Source organism: Periplaneta americana, chromosome 6 (genome assembly GCF_040183065.1).
Source record: "Periplaneta americana isolate PAMFEO1 chromosome 6, P.americana_PAMFEO1_priV1, whole genome shotgun sequence".
NCBI lineage: Eukaryota > Metazoa > Arthropoda > Insecta > Blattodea > Blattidae > Periplaneta > Periplaneta americana.
Window position 1 is genome coordinate 171,542,138 of NC_091122.1, and position 15,129 is coordinate 171,557,266.

At 37.7% G+C, this 15,129-nt stretch overlaps 1 protein-coding gene and 1 non-coding gene across 2 annotated transcripts in view; both read right to left on the minus strand.

The window, feature by feature from the left end:
• Window positions 1–15,129, minus strand: part of LOC138702284 (SH3 and multiple ankyrin repeat domains protein 1-like) — a 611,685-nt gene that overhangs the window by 304,596 nt on the left and 291,960 nt on the right. The window lies entirely within an intron of this gene.
• Window positions 2,081–2,152, minus strand: TRNAN-GUU (transfer RNA asparagine (anticodon GUU)). Its single transcript has one exon. It is a non-coding gene; the product is annotated as a tRNA-Asn (tRNA).

Below are 15,129 nucleotides of genomic sequence, written 5' to 3' on the forward strand. Positions count from 1 at the left end.
TTCACAACGAGTGCACCTCAGCACATGTGTGGACTTCGGTCCTACGTTCATAGACATCTATGACGTAGTGCAGAGGGCGGCCACTAGGGGGAACCCAAGATTTGGAGCTTAATCTGAGACGATTCTGTCCGACGCCGGGGTGGTATCCGGTGTGGCTTAGTGGATAAAGCATCAGCACGTAGAGCTGAAAACCCGGATTCAAATCCCGGCGCCGGAGAGAATTTTTCTCCGTTCCATTACTCTTTCATCGTATTATGACGCAGAATATCTGCATGGAAATATCATATGTACTTCGGTACATTAAAATAATATATATGAATCATATTTTATTAGTCTACTGGTTATATTACACACTACTTATTCACGCTTCAATTCAATAACTACTTTTGTGTTCGTTTTTGTTCTATTACAAATGTTTCTTCTCTAATTAGTTTACGTTAAGGTAGACTTAAAATAGGTTGTGATAAAAAATATGCATGGGCATATTTATAGTACTGTACCTAATGAAATGTTTCAGTTGAAATTTCGAAGTTGGTTAACTTGTGCTTATGTTGGCTGCATTGTACTCATGAGAGAACGCCATTGGTCAATTATACACAAATAACATCAGACTGCATAATATCGACTTTACATATCGTTATTGACATACATATCGATATGCATAAGTTAGTCGTCTACGTTCTCGGTTTATTGTGAATCAAAAATTTCATATTCACATCCTCTGCTTCTCGTTTTCATTCTGATTCTCGTTCCCGGTTTAATGTGAACCAGCCTTAAGTGCCCGGGATCCGACGGAATAAGCGCCGTCTTAAATCACAAACTGATTATTTTTCGCATATCATAAACTACGCTGTACCGAAGTACATATGATATTTCAGTGCAGCGTTCATTCCGTCGGATCCCGGCACCTAGTCACTCATAACGAGTGCACCTCTGCACATGTGTGGACATTGTGCTACTGTCATACATCTATGACGCAGTGCATGACGGTAGACCACTAGAGGGAACCCAAGAGGTGGAACTTAAACTGAAAGGATTCAATCAGACATCGGGATAGGAATCCGGTGTGACTTAGTGGATAGAGCGTGAGCACATAGAGCTGAAAACCCGGGTCCAAATCCCGGTACCGGAGAGAATTTTTCTCTGTTCCACTTTCCATCATCATATGATGACGCAGAATATTGCACTGAAATATCATATGTACTTCGGTACATCGTAATATAAAAAAAAAATATTGTAACTCTCTATTTAGACTGAGCTCAATAAGTTAATTAATTTTTATTCTCATGACTATTTACAAGTTTTAGAGCAAATATGAATTTAAAATTTTGAAAACCTTGACGCAACGAACCTTTTAGTGACGTCAATATACCTAAAATACATTTTAAAAAATTAATTTCAAAACTATATCCCTTACGGCAACAAATTTTGTACAGATGATGCATTGCTGGCCGGTTTATATAATTTAAATTTCACAGATTTTGGAAGAAAATTGTGGAAGTTTTAAAAATCATACATGTTCCCTTAACCAACAAGTAGAAACTAAACTAAGTGTTTTCCAAGAAAACTAATAACTACAGACAAGACATCCAAGATAACCGATAACCGATTTAACGAGATACTAGTGTTGAAACTGCAGGAAAGTTATATAGGATGACATTAACGCATCGCAGGAAATAGAAAATCCTTCCTTCGACAACATTAAACACTTTACTAGCGGGCTGATGGCAGATGGAGCCACCCACATTGCGAGAAACGCCCATATCGTATTTTAATCACGCGTTTAAATTCGGTGCTGTGAAATATAACGTGATTACCAAATTACAGATAGGCTCACTGCAATAATTGCATCTTCGTTGAAACAAATAGGTTTATTAGGCCGATATTGACAAAATTCTTTACCTAGGTGAAATCTCATTTTTGTGGGTCCCCATACTACGTAGTGAGCCGCTTAAAATTTCAACGATTTGCAACGCTTTGCCTAGGCCTATTTCACGAAAGTACAAATTACAAAAGCAAATCAAGATTTCAGGTACTACTCCCTGTAAAGTTGATTTGAATAATTTCGAGGGAAAAATTGTTCCGGAGCCGGGTATCGAACCCGGGACCCTTGGTTTAACGTACCAACGCTCTACCACTGAGCCACCCCGGAACTCTAACCGACACCGATCCAATTCTTCCCTCTATATCCACAGACCTCAAAGTGGGCTGACAACCGTCAAGCAACCAACTTCGAGTGCACACTAACTCCGTGTGACGTTAAACCAAGGGTCCCGGGTTCGATACCCGGCTCCGGAACAATTTTTCCCTCGAAATTATTCAAATTACAAATGTACAAAATTTCAGGAATCAGATTCTGTGGAGTAACGGTTAGCGCATCTGATCGCGAAACCAGGTGCCCGAGTTCGAATCCAGACGGGGCAAGTTACCTGGTTGACATTTCTTCCGGGGTTTCCCTCAACCCAAAATAACCAAATGCTGGGTAACTATCGGTACTGCACCCCGGACATATTTCACCAGCAACATTATCTAATTTCATTCTGACGCTAAATAATCTTAATGTTGATACAAAGTCGTAAAATAACCCACTAAAACTAAGATCAATTAGCTATAAATTATAATAGAATGTGTTTCACAAAACATTCCAAAATATTTCTGCAACTGTAACACTGATTTATAATATCTAGATCATTAGTGCGATAGTTTTGTAAAAAATATACAAATTTCTTTTGTGCGAGATCGTGCGTATTTGCTTGGTTTCCGCACAAAACCAATCCGCGCTAAGTCTAAAATTCCACATTCAGTATTCCCAACCTAACACACATAACAATTTCCCTCTTCTTACCGCTTAAGTGACATATTGATTTTACTGCTTTAGGTTTTTAACATATTATTTTTAGAGACGTTCAATATAGTAATAATTATAAATTGGAAACTTTCCATTGCAATTTCACCTAAATTGCACTGTTAATAAAATTATTGCTTTTAAATATTTGCAAAAATTAAGTAAACTCTACAACTCCACTAAAGTTACTGCATTCGTGATGCAAGTAACATTAAGGAAGCCGTGAAAAAATCAACAAGATTCCAGACTCATCACAGACTGGGGGAAAAAAAAGACAGACATATATCACGGCCTGCTGGAGTATAGTAAACACAGAAAACATTTTAAACCAACAATGTTGAAGATAGATATATTTGTTTTCCAAAGTTGTCGTCAATGAACAGAAACCAAGATGGAGATTTCATTGCAGCTAATTAGAAATTCCTCTTTCAGGTACTATGTAATAAACGATCTTCGCACAAAATAATGTACGATACACGAGCGGTATGTTTTCTTTCAATTCTCGAAAATTAAAAAAGTTCAACTACGTTTCGCTTTTTCAAACTTTTCCTCGAACATGAAAACTTCAACATACCGCTCTTGTAACGCATATTACTATTCCTACCTTTCCCCTTTTTTTTTGTTCTCTTTATCAGAAGATGAATTTATTATCATACTCCTTTTATTGTGGATTTTATTTAATTTTCGTACTTTTTTCCTTCTTTTTAGGATTATTTTATTACATTAAATTTCTTGTATTCTTCCTTACGTTTCCATATTAATCGAAACTACTAACCCATTAATTTGTTTATAAATTTATTCATTTATTTACTTACACAATTTTATTCATTATTTATTTCTTTATGACTACATGCTGAGATTACAGACATAAAGTCGAGCGGAGTGTCCGGCTTCATATCTTGAACACAAGGATTATCCGTATAGCTATCGATTTAATCGAAACGACTAATTTAATTGATTTACTTCTTTATGACTGCGTGCTGAGGGAGCTAACCTAAAGTCTTCATCATCAGAAGACGAATACATGTATTTTCTATAAAAACATCTCAGCCACTTTAAGGATCTAAAATAATACAAGACTAAACCTCCAATTTTGCTATTATCCATATCAAGAGTACACATTTAAAAGAAAACTCTTATTAGCCAAATAAAACCGAGCAAACAGCTTATTCAAAGTCGCTCCAGTAGTAATAGTAATAAGGAATATCGTCTGGTTGTAACTTTCTTCGCTTCCCCACCTTCACGGCAAACAAACTGTGACGGCTAAAAATATAGACTAGACAGTCGAAATGTGTTTAGAGCGTGTTCTGTTGAGTGCGAGATTGAACGAGGCTATTGGATTTATAGTTCTGCAGTTACGATATAAATAGCAGCTTGACAGCCTCCGAGGAAGAGCAGTAGCAGTGGTGACATTTCGAAATTTTCAGACTTTATTACAGACCTTCGCAAACTCTACTTCTTTTAAATCAAGTTAAAGATAACAACTCTTAATGCACGTTGATGACTCTAAATATAATCAATAATAAATAGAATCTGACTATAATATATAGAGTTCAGGTTTTTGTAAAGGTTTATCACCATGGAAACAAGACGTCAATCCTATAATGAAAATGTAAACAAAATAGCACTGAATTTTTTCATTAATTCTTTCACTAGCAAGAAGTAGAGTCTATAGCAGAAAGAGCAGCGTGCATAAGTTATGGAGTAGCCCATATCTATCATTAGCAAGAGGTATTGCGCCTGCTAGAGTAGGCTATCCGTGGTTTAATTTTGTGCATATTAATAATTAATATTTTTAAAGCTTTAAGTTAATTTTAAACTAATCTCCTTAAAACCTAAAACTGAATATTTAATTTTTTTCAATTTCTATACTAATTTTGAACGCCTCTATTGTAATCCCATTACTTACTTACTTACTTACTAGCCGGCTTTTATGGAATCTGGAGGTTCACTGCCGCCCTCACATAAGCCCGCCATTGGTCCCTATCCTGAGCAAGATTAATCCAGTCTCTATCATCACATCCCACTTCCCTCAAATCCATTTTAATATTATCCTCCCATCTACGTCTCGGCCTCCCTAAAGGCCTTTTTCCCTCCGGCCTCCCAACTAACACTCTATATGATTTCTAGATTCGCCCATACGTGCTACATGCCCTGCCAATCTCAAACGTCTGGATTTAATGTTCCTAATTATGTCAGGTGAAGAATACAATGCTTGCAGTTCTGTGTTGTGTAACTTTCTCCATTCTCCTGTAACTTCATCCCCCTTAGCCCCAAATATTTTCCGAAGCAATTTATTCTCAAACACCTTTAACCTATGTTCCTCTCTCAAAGTGAGAGTCCAAGTTTTACAACCATAAAGAACAACCGGTAATATAACAGTTTTATAAATTCTAACTAATTTTACAATGTTACGAGTACATTTGGTCGGATCAAATTTCTGTGCATTAAGGAACGAAACTAAAATTCTTTCAATCATTTATTATCATAATAGCATACACTGCTCTCTTAAACTGATTGAGCATATTGGGAATTAAATAAATGGCTTTCTCAAAAAACCCGCTATGGGATGTTTCATATAAAACAATTTTTATCTCGAAAAGGAAACAAAAATTAGCAAAATTGCATTAACATTTTTCCTTTGAAATACTTCAAAAATAACTCTCTGATATTAAAGTCATTGTCTATCGTTCATTCTGTATTATTTTTAACCCTTGGCGCGACAGCCCATCCCTGGAAACAATAGGTTGGCTTAAACTAGATAAGAAAACAAATTTACATTCACTTCTCCTTCTCTTCGAAATCTTGAACTCTTCTATTCCTTCGTACCTGTCGTCTCGCTTCACCTACCTTTCTTCCCACCACAATCTGAACACACGCTCTCGCCATGAAACAATACTAACATAACAATACCATCCCATCGCACCTCCTCATACTCATCCTCTTTCACAATAGCCCTGTCAAGACTCTGGAATTCGCTACCTGCTAGCATCAGGGACTGTCGAAATAAAATTGAATTCAAACGCAAACTTACTAGGCACTTGGTCAGTAATTGAGACTCGTTCAGACATGGTTTCTTGTAAATAGTTCTCTTAATCTATCACAAAATATTTCAATATCCGGTAATTTCATCACTATAGATTTTTGTTATTCTACCATCTCGCTATCACTAATCTCATCGACGCTAAATAACCTCATGGTTGATACTTACTTACTTACTTACTTACTTACTTACTTACTTACTTACTTACTGGCTTTTAAGGAACCCGGAGGTTCACTGCCGCCCTCACATAAGCCCGCCATTGATCCCTATCCTGAGCAAGATTAATTCAGTCTCTATCATCATATCCCACCTCCCTCAAATCCATTTTAATATTATCTTCCCACCTACGTCTCGGCCTCCCCAAAGGTCTTTTTCCCTCCGGTCTCCCAACTAACACTCTATATGCATTACAATAAATACAAAAATATTCTTTGTTCTTAACTTCTACGATAAAATGTCTAGCTTTCATTAATCAGATAATCTTGTCGCACTTTAATTTTTATTGTAATTGTAATTGTAAATTTAATACTAATTGTAATTTTATTGTTCATATTATAGTTGTAATCCCCTGGTAGAGGGGCAGGGAAGGCCTGACTGCCTTATCTCTACCAGGTTAAATAAATAAATACTACTACTAAAATACTTCTACATGAAGGGAAACTTGCGAAACCATATTTCACTTTTCGCTGTAACACACCAAATTCATCACGATGGTGACTGAGCACCGGTCCCATACACAGGCAGAGATTTTGTAAGAAAATTTCTACCCCCTAGAGAACTCGAACCAGCGCACTTTGCGTAATGTAGTCCACGGCATGATGGCTTAGACCACAGTGATACGGCGCGGGACATCATTTGCAGTGAAGTAAGAAAAAAAGTAAAAATTGTTTTATATTCATATTTCAAATCAAGTTTTTGTTAAAATGATAACCATACTGTCAAAAATACTATAAAAGTTACACATTTTGGTATTAAAAATCGTAATTCGATTAGACATATCTTTTCGAATAATATGAAGAACTAAGTAACTGCTAACGGCGTGGCTCAGTCGGTTAAGGCGCTTGCCTGCCGGTCTGACGTTGCGCTCGGCCGCGGGTTCGATCCCCGCTTGGGCTGATTATTTGGTCGGGTATTTTCCGAGGTTTTCCCTAACCGTAAGGTGAATGTCAGGTAATCTATGGCGAATCCTCGGCCTCATCTCGCCAAATACCATCTCGCTATCACCAATCTCATCGACGCTAAATAACCTCAAGGTTAATACTTACTTACTTACTTACTTACTTTTAAGGAACCCGGAGGTTCACTGCCGCCCTCACATAAGCCCGCCATTGATCCCTATCCTGAGCAAGATTAATCCAGTCTCTATCATCATATCCCACCTCCCTCAAATCCATTTTAATATTATCTTCCCACCTACGTCTCGGCCTCCCCAAAGGTCTTTTTCCCTCCGGCCTCCCAACTAACACTCTATATGCATTTCTGGATTCGCCCATACGTGCTACATGTCCTGCCCATCTCAAACGTCTGGATTTTATGTTCCTAATTATGTCAGGTGAAGAATACAATGCGTGCAGCTCTGCGTTGTGTAACATTTTCCATTCTCCTGTAACTTCATCCCTCTTAGCCTCAAATATTTTCCTAAGAGCCTTATTCTCAAACACTCTTAATCTCTGTTCCTCTCTCAAAGTGAGAGTCCAAGTTTCACAACCATACAGAACAACCGGTAATATAACTGTTTTATAAATTTTAACTTTCAGATTTTTTGACAGCAGACTAGATGACAAAAGCTTCTCAACCGAATAATAACATGCATTTCCCATATTTATTCTGCTTTTAATTTCCTCCCGAGTGTCATTTATCCTCATGGTTGATACAGCGTCGTTAAATAACCAACTAAAAAACTACGAAACTGAAGAATCTTTGGTGTTATCGTTGAAGAAATGTCAATTTTCGTACATACTGTAGAACTCTGAACTATTTGCACTAGCGTCTTTTTTATTTTGGCTTTCATTCTTGATTCCGAGAATTCGAAAAGGAAAATCAAGAGCGGTACGCTAATTGGATGACGGAAATAAACTCGATGTGCCACGGGCTAAACTGTACATTACAGTATTTGCTGACTGTAATGGCACCTTTCATACATTTTCAGTTTAGCTTCCGCGATGGGACACAGCTTTGTAAACGAGAAACATTGAACGCAACAAGCATTCTTATGGACATTGCACAGCGTAGGGAATTGTATTGGTACTGCTATTTTCATTAGAGGTGGGGCGTAACAGAGTGGTAAACATCACAGCTCCGAACTGTGACAACTCCGGAAAAATCGCATTCCATTATTTGAGATTTTATAGAAATCAGTAATGGGGGTTAAATTGTTAAAGTCTTTTAAATTAATCGCCCTTAGCAATATCAACTATAAGTGGACATTCTGCTTAATCAAACGTTTCCCATCATGAACTAATAAATGTTCATGTTTACCGTTCTTCTGAGGATAATATTGGTATATCGGTGCAATGTCTTATATCAGCGTTTCTCAACCTTTTTTGAAGTGGGGACCATTACTCAGAGAGTACAGGTGGGGGAGGAATTATCGAGCCCAATAGAAATTACTTCCGGGGTCCCGCAGGGTAGTGTCTTCTATTCCTTGCTTTTGTAAATGATCTGCCAATTAACATCTTGTCCAGGGTTCGATTATTCGCGGATGACTGTATCGTATACAGGGAAATAAAAAGTCATGAAGATAATACTCTTCTTCAGAATGACCTTAATATAATAAACGATTGGGCATTGGCCAACAGAATGAAAATAAATTCTCTAAAGAGCAAAGCCATTAGCTTCACAAGAAAAAGAAATAAAATAATCGCATCGTATATGTTAGGGGGTGAAACCATTCCGGAAGTTAACAAATGTAAATACCTAGGAATAACATTTAGTAGCGATCTCGGTTGGGGAGGGTGAACACGTTACCGACACAGCGGGAAACGCATGGAGGGCGTTACACTTTGTGATGAGGGTACTAAGAAAAGGCTCGGATAAATCCAAAGAGAATGCATATAAATCACTAATTCGTCCAGTAATGGAATATGGTGCTGCATGTTGGGATCCTTACAGATTAGAACATATTAAGACACTGGAACGGACTGTCTAGCGTTGTCGTAATAATTTACCATTAAAATGGGACACACTCACGGACAGGAGAACGCGAATTCGATTATGCGCAATGTTCAAAACATACAGAGGTGAGCCTGCCTGGAGAGAAATAAAAAATAGGTTGCAGCCGTCAAATTACTCTTCAAGGAAAGACCACTCATATAAATTGAGGGAAAGAAGACAGAGGACGGACACTGGAAAGTTTTCTTTTCTCAATCATACTATCAGGGACTGGAATGCTTTACCTGCAGACTTACTAAAGGCTTTACCAACAACCAAAAATGTATTTAAAAATAGGCTTAAGGACTTTACTAATAGACGATAATTATACACAGTATTTAAAGGGTGTAATTGATATTTTGTTATTGAAGTGTTCTATCAGTGAAGAATTATGTTGTGTCAGTGAAGTGTGTTGTGTCAGTGAAGTCTATTGTGCAAGTAAAGTGTGTTGGTGTCAGTGAAGTGGCTGTGCAAAGTATTTGAACAGTGAAATGGTTAGAAGTGTTAGTGAAATCAGTTAGAATCAGTGCAGTGAGTGAGTTGACAGCGAAATAAGTGTAGTGCCGAAAGGTACTTGTGCAGGTATGAACATGTCACAGTTGTGGGTCTTAGTTCGAAGTTAGGGTTAAGATGCGAATTAGATTTACTTTAAATGTTATTTTAAGTGACCATGCTTCATTTAATTTAGGATGCTCCTTGTTATTATTATTATTATTATTATTATTATTACTATTATTATTATTAATGATTGTTTCTTATTAATTGTGTTTATTATTAATTGTCATTATTGAGTGTAATTAGTTACCACTGTCACCGGGTATATACCCATTTGCAGTGTGAATAAATACATACATACATACATACATACTTACTTTTTAAATTCAGAACAGTTCCGCGGACCACCTTACTCTTGTTCCCTTCGAAAGCAAATTTATCATTTTCGTAGCATATTTTAATACCAATAGGCCTATATTTATATTTTAAAATTGAATTAATGTTCGGTACTTTGATCCTCTTATGAATTCGGGTGGTCTCTGTATGGGCTACAGGCGCGGCGCCAGATGTGCAGGGAAAAGTTGTCGAGAAACACCACTATATAGTGCTTTAAATCCCTCTTTTGTTGCTGAGAGTAGAGTGGGAAGTCGATAGACGGGTAGGGTAATAAATTTCATAAAATGCAATACTGAGAGAATAATAATTCGATTGCCACGGATGTCATTTCCAAACTCTGAGGCTTTAAGCTATAGTGTGATACGCAATTCGTTTGAATTTTATTTTTTCTTCTGTCTTTTCCGAAGGACCACAAGAACAGACCTCGAGGACCACAGGTGGTCCGCGGACTATAGTTTGAGAAATGCTGTCTTATATCAACAAACGTGATAAGCGAGGAGGGGATATTAAAAACAAAACACACTCTGACCTGTGTATCGGGAAACTGTAAATTCGTCCGATGGAAATAATTACCTACAATCTGACATGTAGACACGTCCGCATTCCTACGAAATATCTGTAAAATGGAAGTGTAAACTCGTCCGCATACCTACTTAATGTCAGTATCATCGAAATGTAAACTCGTCCAAATGCTAAAGAGAACATTTTCCTTCCAAGTTTATCCAGGCTTAGGACTGGCAAGTGACATGGTTAAAAATGTTTCTCATGAAAAGAAGTACTTTTAATAAAATCTATCATGGAAAAATGTTAAAAAACTTCGGGCACAGAGGCCAGGTGTCTTAAACATCTGCGCCACCCAGGCCGACTGGACAAAGTTATCTTCGATTAAAATTCAATAGGACCGCCACGACCAATCCATCGTTCCGGGAAATGATTCTGTAAAGTTTCAACGAATGGTCCCCAATAATGAGGGGAAACTCCGTCTTGCTGGAAGGTGAACCTCTCTGGAATCTGGGGTAGCGCAAAATTTTAAATTACATCGAGATATACTGCAATGTTCACTGTGTTCTCTATGAAGTAAAAAGGTCCGATCACTTCTGAACTGGTTACTCCACACCAAACATTTAACTTTGGAGAGTTACGTTCATGTTAAAAAATAACACGAGGATTCTCAAAACCCCAGATCCTGCAAGATGGCGATTAACATAGCCACACACGTGAAACCTTGCCGCCACCACGTCCCTGAAAGTCTCCATTTTCTAGCAAATGTTTGTGCCACTGAACAATGGTGTGCCTATCAGGAGCTGCACGGCAGTATTTTTCACGAAATCTCCGCTGAACTGTAACCGGAAACGTAATCTCTGCTAACCAATAACAGCACTGCACTTTTTCTTGCGGTGTGAATGGAGCCATTTTGGAAAACAATCTGTGTATACACAGGTTCGCCAATTCCACGACATAAAAACTTGTTGAGTTTCTCTACATTTCAGTGCAAGCTGGTCGTATGTAACTTTTATGGATGTCTAGTTAGGTCACTTCTTTATCAGTAGGTTTCATTTCGGACAAGGTGTGCTGTGATACCGGTATTGTATTTTAGAGGACATATTCGTATTTAGATTTTTTTTTAGATTTAGATTTATTTATTTAACCTGGTAGAGATAAGGCCGTTAGGCCTTCTCTGCCCCTCTACCAGGGGATATGGATTAAGGTAGGCCTATATGTACACCCACAAAACGCAAAAAATTAATTTGATAGGCTAAACTAGAGTCTGTTGGACAGTCGGGCATGTTGGACACTATGTACTTTAACGTGATACCTCGGCACTTGTGTGCACCACATTCTGCTAGAAGTCAAAGACGGAGTGGCTACTTCCGTCATTGACTTCTAGCAGAATGTGGTGCCCACAAGTGCCGAGGTAACACGTTAAAGTACAGAGTGTCCAACATGCCCGACTGTCCAACAAACCCCAGTTTACCCTATTAGAATATTCGATTTATGCCTTATGGTTTTTCAGATATGTCCCATTTTCCAAAATGCTGCGTCATCAGCCACGGTCACTTACTTTTGGAGTGATCTTCGTAGCAGTCAATCCTCTCGTCCAGCATTGCTTGTAAAATAAACTTCTTTCTAGTCCCGAAATAAAGCATAGATATCTGGGCATGATCATTAGATTGAAAAAACTTTTTTACATAATAAAGTAATTTATAATCTTTTACTGTTAGTCATAAAACTGTAAATTTGTGTGTCAATGATGTTGTACGTCATTTTAATAAGAGTCCAAAAGTAGAAATTACACATCTGAGGAGGATGGGCATAAACCCTGGGACAAACACCATCGCAGGATTTGTTACATCAATGGAAATAGGGACAAAAATGCCAAAAAAAAAAAACATTCAACACCTGAAGTTAAAACAAGGCGGAGGTATTTGAGAGGCAGAAAGAAGCTGAAACTAGACCGACATGAAGCTGCTTAAGGGGTGACATGATGATGGAGTCTTCTAGGCTCTGAAAGTTTGTGACTCATTTCCTGTAAATAGTAATTTTAGAATATTTAATTCTTTCAAACATGATATCTCAGCCAAATATGGTAATACCAAGAAGATATTGGTGTCATTTTGAAGCTTGAAATGTCCCCCCAGTGCCTGATGATGAGTAAAATAACATTAATATAACTAATAATTATCTATGGATTTTTTACATTATTTATGCAACATAAAATATCATTGTATGTTACATGTATGGTAATATTTAATTAATGTAAATCAAAATAAAAAATAGCTCTATGTCAGGCACTAAAGAATAGTTTTACCTATAAAACAGTGAAAAAACTGTGGCTCTCTCTTAAAAACTGCATGAGCTATCATGTTTCAAGTTGCATGTCAAAATCATAAACAAAATAATTTTTTAAAAACAATTTAGACATAATTTCAAGGGATCTGTTCACTTCATTCTCTTTCTGGTACCATTCTCAATTGTACAAACATTTTACAGAGCAAAATTATAGGCCTACTTACTTACTTACTTACTTACTGGTTTTAAGGAACCCGGAGGTTCATTGCCGCCCTCACATAAGCCTGCCATTGGTCCCTATCCTGAGCAAGATTAATCCAGTCTCTACCATCATATCCCACCTCCCTCAAATTCATTTTAATATTATCTTCCCATCTACGTCTCGGCCTCCCCAAAGGTCTTTTCCCCTCTGGTCTCCCAACTAACACTCTATATGCATTTCTGGATTCGCCCATACGTGCTACATGCCCTGCCCATCTCAAACGTCTGGATTTAATGTTCCTAATTATGTCAGGTGCAGGATACAATGCGTGCAGTTCTGCGTTGTGTAACTTTCTCCATTCTCCTGTAACTTCATCCCTCTTAGCCCCAAATATTTTCCTAAGACCCTTATTCTCAAAAACCCTCAATCTCTGTTCCTCTCTCAAAGTGAGAGTCCAAGTTTCACAGGCATACAGAACAACCGGTAATATAACTATTTTATAAATTCTAACTTTCAGATTTTTTGACAGCAGACTAGATGACAAAAGCTTCTCAACTGAATAATAACAGGCATTTCCCATATTTATTCTGCGTTTAATTTCCATGGCATGGCGCGTCCTCAGGTTGCGGATCGAGGAGGCGGCCTCCAGATATGGAGGGTAGCTGCGAATATATTGAATAAGCAGTCGTGGACAGACGATAAGGGGTGGTCCTCCAGCTTGGGGGTTGGGCGAAGGGCTAACAACCCATCACCGTAAAAAACAGCTTGTTACGTAACCTAACAATAAGCCTCGGAATGGGACTGATTCTCCGGCACAGAGCAAAATTATACAAAAGAAAATTTTTTGTATGTAAAAGTGTACAGACACCTTAAGGGCATCCCGCCAAGGACTAAAGTAGAATAAAATTTATATTATTTTATTATTTCCACCTATGAAATATTTTACGTTTTATGGAGAGCGGAGGTGTTCATTATTGTTATAAGTGGTAGAAGCTGCTTAATGTTAGTATAAAAGTTTTAAACTCTCTTCGCGTCATAAATCTAAAGGAAGGCAATGCCCAGAGGATTTTATAAGCGATGGACTTTTAAACCACTTTATAACAGATCCGTTCTTGGGATTGAGTAGAAGATTAAACTCTGTAATAAAACAATATATCATCATAATCTTCATCATTGAACTAAGAGAGAAATCTGTACGCCCGGAAACACTCCCAGTTCTTTCATTAAACGGAAAAAAAAAAAAGAATGTCGTTAATCAAATCAATTGAATACGTCAGTACCAGATTCTGTACAAGACTCTCTCACAATACTTCACGTATAGTTTTCTTATCTTGTTTTTGTTTTTGTCCTTTTAGTTTTCCAATTTTTTTCTCTGCTCACTCTGTCTCAGTTGTTCCAACGACCGGCTCATGCTCTTTCCTTCCCTCTACCGGTATTCCGGGGGACTTATATCTTATCCCATATCGGAAAGTGCGAAACAAAAAAAAAAAGTAAATAAAACGAAGACTACGACAAATTCTAGCCTTCCTTCTTTGCTGCGAGATGGGGTTGCGGCTGCGCGGGGGGGCTGTAGGGGGGGGGGAGTCTATCGCTTTCTCTCTACTCAATGATTTCCGATAACACTCTGCCCCCCCCCCTCCTTTTCCCGGCCCTTCATTCTCTTCTTCTGCTGTACACTCCGCCAAGATATAAAGTGCACCACTTAACGTGTTTCAAATTAGTCAGATTTACTGGTCACCATAGAAACGGATTGATAAATCGTTTTGTGAACTTCTCTGTTTCAAAAGTATTCCATCACCATATACGAGGTGGGTTAAAAGTCGCTTTCTGCAATATTCGTTCTTAGGTTTCATATCTGTACACATAAACAGATGTCGTAACTTTAACAAATGAATAGCTTGTGTAACAAGTGGTGGGTTGGCAACCATGTTCGTGCGTCAACTGTTTTTTTCGTTGTCATGTATTGTTATTGTTTGGTTTTGTGTTTATTATGCCAATATGTGAAAATGAAAAATGGGCGATACAGATTGCTAGCTGGTATGGACTATTCCATATGAAATCGATCAGTAAAAAACCTCGCATTTTTTATACTCTAATTTTTTCCTATTTATAGAAGGTGCTCAGGAGAGTGGATTTTCAAAAATATACTATGGAAAGTCAAACGGTTTTCGTATTGTTGAGCGACAAATTTAGCATATTTTAGAAAAA